The following is a 6882-nucleotide window of genomic DNA, read 5'->3' as shown; positions in this document are numbered from 1 at the left end:
CACCATGATCTTGCGTGTGCATAGGAATTTTTTTGAAATTACTACATTCCCCAACAGTGGCATCCGAGCCAGGTTTATGCGTAGATGTTATATGCACGAGTAGAACACAAGTGAGTTGTGGACGATACAAGTCATACTGCTTACCAGCATGTCACACTTTGGTTCGGCGGTATTGTTGGATGAAGCGGCCCGGAGCGACATTACACGTACGCTTACACGAGACTGATTCTACCGACGTGCTTTGCACACAGGTGGCTGGCGGGTGTTAGTTTCTCCAACTTTAGTTGAACCGAGTGTGGCTACGCCCGGTCCTTGCGAAGGTTAAAACAGCATCAACTTGACAAACTATCGTTGTGGTTTTGATGCGTAGGTAAGAACGGTTCTTGCTAAAGCCCGTAGCAGCCACGTAAAACTTGCAACAACAAAGTAGAGGACGTCTAACTTGTTTTTGTAGGGCATGTTGTGATGTGATATGATCAAGACATGATGCTAAATTTTATTGTATGAGATGATCATGTTTTGTAACCGAGTTATCGGCAACTGGCAGGAGCCATATGGTTGTCGCTTTATTGTATGCAATGCCATCGCCCTGTAATGCTTTACTTTATCAGTAAGCGGTAGCGATAGTCGTAGAAGCATAAGATTGGCGAGACGACAACGATGCTACGATGGAGATCAAGGTGTCGCGCCAGTGATGATGGTGATCATGACGGTGCTTCAGAGATGGAGGTCACAAGCACAAGATGATGATGGCCATATCATATCACTTATATTGATTGCATGTGATGTTTATCTTTTATGCATCTTATCTTGCTTTGATTGACGGTAGCATTATAAGATGATCCCTCACTAAATTATCAAAGTATAAGTGTTCTCCCTAAGTATGCACCGTTGTGAAAGTTCTTCGTCCTGAGACACCACGTGATGATCGGGTGTGATAGGCTCTACGTTCAAATGCAACGGGTGCAAAACAGTTGCACATGCGGAATACTCAGGTTAAATTTGACGAGCCTAGCATATAACAGATATGGCCTCGGAACACGGAGACCGAAAGGTCGAGCGTGAATCTTATAGTAGATATGATCAACATAGTGATGTTCACCATTGAAACTACTCCATCTCACATGATGATCGGACATGGTTTAGTTGATATGGATCACGTGATCACTTAGAGGATTAGAGGGATGTCTATCTAAGTGGGAGTTCTTAAGTAATATGATTAATTGAACTTAAATTTATCATGAACTTAGTCATGGTAGTATTAGCATATCTATGTTGTAGATCAATAGCTCGCGTTTAGCTCCCCTGTTTTATTTTTGATATGTTCCTAGAGAAAACTAAGTTGAAAGATGTTAGTAGCAATGATGCGGATTGGATCCGTGATCCGAGGTTTATTGTCATTGCTCCACGATACGTCTCCAATGTATCTATAATTTTTTATTGCTCCATGCTATGTTATCTACTGTTTTGGGCAATATTGGGCTTTATTATCCACTTTTATATTATTTTTGGGACTAACCTATTAACCAAAGGCCCATCCCAGAATTGCTGTTTTTTTGCCTATTTTAGTGTTTCGAAGAAAAGGAATATCAAACATAGTCGAAATGGAACGAAATCAACTAGAGAAGTTATTTTTGGAAGGAAAGCTACCTGATGGACTTGGACCCCACGTCAGGAGCCAAGGGAGGACCTCATGAGGGTGGGGGCGCCCCCCCTAGGGCGCGCCCCTGCCTCGTGGGGCCCCCGAAGCTCCACCGACGTACTTCCTGCACCCATATATACTCACGTACCCTAAAACTTCCAGAACAGACGATAGATCGGGAGTTCCGCCGCCAGAAGCCTCCGTAGCCACCAAAAACCAATCTAGACCCATTCCGGCACCCTGCCGGAGGGGGCAATCCATCTCCGGTGGCCATCTCCATCATCCCGGTGCTCTCCATGACGAGGAGGGAGTAGTTCTCCCTCGGGGCTGAGGGTATGTACCAGTAGCTATGTGTTTGATCTCTCTATCTCTCTCTCTCTCTCTCTCTCTCTCTCTCTCTCTCGTCTTCTTGAGATGGTACGATCTTGATGTATCGCAAGCTTTGGTATTATAGTTGGATCTTATGTTTCTCCTCCCCCTCTACTCTCTTGTAATGAATTGAGTTTTCCCCTTGAAGTAATCTTATCGGATTGAGTCTTTAAAGATTTCAGAACACTTGATGTATGTCTTGCCGTGCGTATCTGTGGTGACAATGCGATACCACGTGATTCACTTGATGTATGTTTTGGTGATCAACTTGCGGGTTCCGCCCATGAACCCATGCATAGGGGTAGCCACATGTTTTCGTCGTGATTCTCCGGTAGAACTTTGGGGCACTCTTTGAGGTCCTTTGTGTTGGCTGAATAGATGAATCTGAGATTGTGTGATGCATATCGTATAATCATACCCACGGATACTTGAGGTGACATTGGAGTATCTAGGTGACATTAGGGTTTTGGTAGATTTGTGTCTTAAGGTGTTATTCTAGTACGAACTCTCATGCTGTTTGTGACACTTATAGGAATAGCCCAACGGATTGATTGGAAAGAATAACTTTGAGGTGGTTTCGTACCCTACCATAATCTCTTCGTTCGTTCTCCGCTATTAGTGACTTTGGAGTGACTCTTTGTTGCATGTTGAGGGATAGTTATGTGATCCAATTATGTTATCATTGTTGAGGGAACTTACACTAGCGAAAGTATGAACCCTAGGCCTTGTTTCCTATCATTGCAATACCGTTTACGCTCACGTTTATCATTCGTTACCTTGCTGTTTTTATAATTTCAGATTACAAATACCTTTATCTACTATCCATATACCACTTGTATCGCCATCTCTTCGCCGAACTAGTGCACCTATACAATTTACCATTGTATTGGGTGTGTTGGGGACACAAGAGACTCTTTGCTATTTGGTTGCAGGGTTTCTTGAGAGAGACCATCTTCATCCTACGCCTCCTACGGATTGATAAACCTTAGGTCATCCACTTGAGGGAAATTTGCTACTGTCCTACAAACCTCTACACTTGGAGGCCCAACAACGTCTACAAGGAGAAGGTTGTGTAGTAGACATCAAGCTCTTTTCTGGTGTCGTTGCCGGGGAGGTGAGTTCTTCAAGGTATATCTTTAGATCTTGCAATCGAGTATTTTAGTTTCTTTTTTTATCACTAGTTTAGTTTATAAAAGAAAACTATAAAAAAATGGAGTTAAGTTTGCCTCATATGCTCTATCTTTTTAATATCTATCGTGAGAATAAGGATTCCGATAATTGTGCTCAAGTGCTAGAAGAAGAATGCATTAGAATGTTTGGCACTAAATATTTGAATGATGAGCATGATTACAATGTTGTTAGTATAAATTCCTTGAATATCCATGATGCTAATGATATGCAAAGCCACAAGCTTGGGGATGCTATGTTTGATGAAGATGATATTTTTTGTCCCCCAAGTTTTGATGAGCAAATTTCTATGATGAAAGCATGCCTCCTATCTATGATGATTATTGTGATGACATGTATGCTTTAAAGAATAATGATAACAATGAAACTTGTCGTCTTGATTTCAATTTTCAATCACATGATAGTTATTTTGTTGAGTTTGCTCCCACTATTATTCATGTTGCTTATGTGGAGTGTAATAAAATTTCTATGCTTGTAGACCATGAAAAGAATGCTTTATGTGCTGGTTATATGTTGAATTCATTCATGATGCTAGTGAAAATTATTATGAGGGAGGAACATATGCTTGTAGGAATTGCAATAATATCAAGTTTCCTCTATATGTGCTTAAAGTTTTGAAGTTATGCTTGTTTTACCCTCCTATGCTAGTTGATTATTGTTCCCACAAGTTGTTTGCTCACAAAATCCCTATGCATAGGAAGTGGTTTAGACTTAAATGTGCTATTCATATTCTTCATGATGCTCTCTTTATGTTACAATTCTTATCCTTTATGTGAGCATCATTGAAATCATTATGCCTAGCTAGGGGCGTTAAACGATAGCGCTTGTTGGGAGGCAACCCAATTTTATTTTTGTTCCTTGCCTTTTGTTCCAGTTTATTAATAATTAATTCATCTATACTCTATTATTATTGTGTTTTTATGTTTTAATTAGTGTTTGTGCCAAGTAGAACTGCTGGGAAGACTTGGGGAAAGTCTTGTTGATCATGCTGTAAAAAAACAGAAACTTTAGCACTCACGATAATTTCTGCCATTTTTATTTGGAGAGTGCTATTTAATTAATTATTTTTGAATATGATTAATAGATAAATTCCTCAGGTCCAGCAATTTATTTAGAATTTTTGGGGTTCGAGAAGTTTGCGTTAGTTACAGATTACTACAGACTGTTCTGTTTTTGATAGATTCTGTTTTTCGTGTGTTGTTTGCTTATTTTAATGAATCTATGGCTAGTAAAAGAGTTTATAAACCATAGAGAAGTTGGAATACAGTAGTTTTAAAACCAATATAAATAAATAATGAGTTCATTACAGTACCTTGAAGTGGTGTTTTGTTTTCTTTCGCTAACGGAGCTTACGAGTTTTCTGTTAAGTTTTGTGTTGTGAAGTTTTCAAGTTTTGGGTAAAGATTCGATGGACTATGGAATAAGGAGTGTAAAGAGCCTAAGATTGGGGATGACCAAGGCACCCCAAGGTAATATTCAAGGACAACCAAAAGCCTAAGCTTGGGGATGCCCCGGAAGGCATCCCCTCTTTCGTCTTTGTTCATCGGTAACTTTACTTGGACCTATATTTTTATTCGGCACATGATATGTGTTTTGCTTGGAGCATCAATTTATTTTGTTACGATTTGATTTCTGTTATTTAGAACAATGTTTTGCATCTTTTATTTCAATAAAAGTGGCATTGATAGCCTCCACTATGCCTATGTTACAAGTATACATGTTGCTGTTTGAAAACAGAAAGTTTACCGCTGTTGCAATAATTCCCTAGAAAAGTCAGAATGTGATAAAATTTTGAAACCTTTTGCATATTAAGATCTTATAAATTTACTAAAGTGGAATTTTCTTTCATAATTTTTGGATCTAGGGAAGTATGGATGTTTCAGCATTCTTTACAGACTATCCTGTTTAGGCAGATTGCTGTTATGTTTGCATTGTTTGCATATGTTTGCTTCTTTAATGATTCTATTTGAGGATAGGACTATTAAATATGCAGAGGCATTTAGTATGCAATGTTTAATAATAATTTTAGTGATTTGCTACAGTATAGTATGATAAGGTTTTGGCAATGGTTTATACTAACTTATCTCACGAGTCCTTGTTGAGTTTTGTGTGGATGAAGCTTTTAAGATTTAGGGAGACCGTGATATGAGAGGAATTTAGGAGACACAAAAGCTCAAGCTTGGGATGCCCAAGGAATCCCAAGATAATATTTCAAGAAGTCTCAAGCGTCTAAGCTTGGGGATGCCCCGGTTGGCATCCCACCTTTCTTCTTCAACAACTAACGGTTAGTATCGGTTGATCCTAAGTTTTTGCTTCTTCACATGATGTTTGCCATTCTTAGAATGTCATTTTATTTTTCTTTGCTTGCTGTTTGAATAGAATACCAGGATCTGAAATTATTAAATGTTAGAGAGTTTTCACATAGTTGCATAATTATTCGACTACTCATGGATCTTCACTTATATCTTTCGGAGTAGTTTGTCTTTTGCTCTAGTGCGTCACTTATATCTTTTAGGGCATGGTGGTAGTTTTATTTTGAAGAAATATATGAACTCTCATGCTTCACTTAGATTATTTTGAGAGTCTTAAATAGCATGGTAATTTGATTAAAATCCTAATATGCTAGGTATACAAGATTAGTAAAAACTTTCATATAGAGTATTGAATACTAAGAGAAGTTTGATGCTTGATGATTGTTTTGAGATATGGAGGTAATAATATCAAAGTCGTGCTAGTTGAGTAGTTGTGAATTTGAGAAATTCTTGTGTTGAAGTTTGCAAGTCCCGTAGCATGCACGTATGGTAAACGTTGTGTAACAAATTTGAAACATGAGGCGTTATTTGATTGTCCTCCTTATGAGTGGCGGTCGGGGACGAGCGATGGTCTTTTCCTACCAATCTATCCCCCTAGGAGCATGCGCATAGTGCCGAGGTTTTTGATGACTTGTAGATTTTTGCAATTAGTATGTGAGTTCTTTATGACTAATGCTGAGTCCATGGATTATACGCACTCTCACCCTTCCATCCTTGCTAGCCTCTTCGGTACCGTGCATTGCCCTTTCTCACCTTGAGAGTTGGCGCAAACTTCGCCGGTGCATCCAAACCCCGTGATATGATACACTCTGTCACACATAAACCTCCTTATATCTTCCTCAAAACATCCACCATACCTACCTATTATGGCATTTCCATAGCCATTCCGAGATATATTGCCATGCAACTTTCCACCGTTCTGTTTATTATGACACACATCATCATTGTTATATTGCTTTGCATGATCATGTAGTTGACATCGTATTTGTGGCAAAGCCACCGTTCATAATTCTTTCATACATGTCACTCATGAATCGTTGCACATCCCGGTACACCACCGGAGGCATTCATATAGAGTCATACTTTGTTCTAGTATCGAGTTGTAATCATGGAGTTGTAAATAAATAGAACTGTGATGATCATCATTATTAGAGCATTGTCCCAAGTGAGGAATAAAAAAAGAGAGAAAGGCCATAAAAGGAGAAGGCCCAAAAAAGAGAGAAAAAGAGAGAAGGGACAATGTAACTATCCTTTTACCACACTTGTGCTTCAAATTAGCACCATGATCTTCATAGTAGAGAGTGTCTCATGTTATCACTTTCATATACTAGTGGGAATTTTTCATTATAGAACTTGGCTTGTATATTCCAA

The sequence above is a fragment of the Triticum dicoccoides genome, chromosome 2A (assembly GCF_002162155.2).
Source record: "Triticum dicoccoides isolate Atlit2015 ecotype Zavitan chromosome 2A, WEW_v2.0, whole genome shotgun sequence".
Classification (NCBI taxonomy): domain Eukaryota; kingdom Viridiplantae; phylum Streptophyta; class Magnoliopsida; order Poales; family Poaceae; genus Triticum; species Triticum dicoccoides.
The sequence above is the reverse complement of the archived record's forward strand: the minus strand, read 5'-3'. Positions refer to the sequence as shown.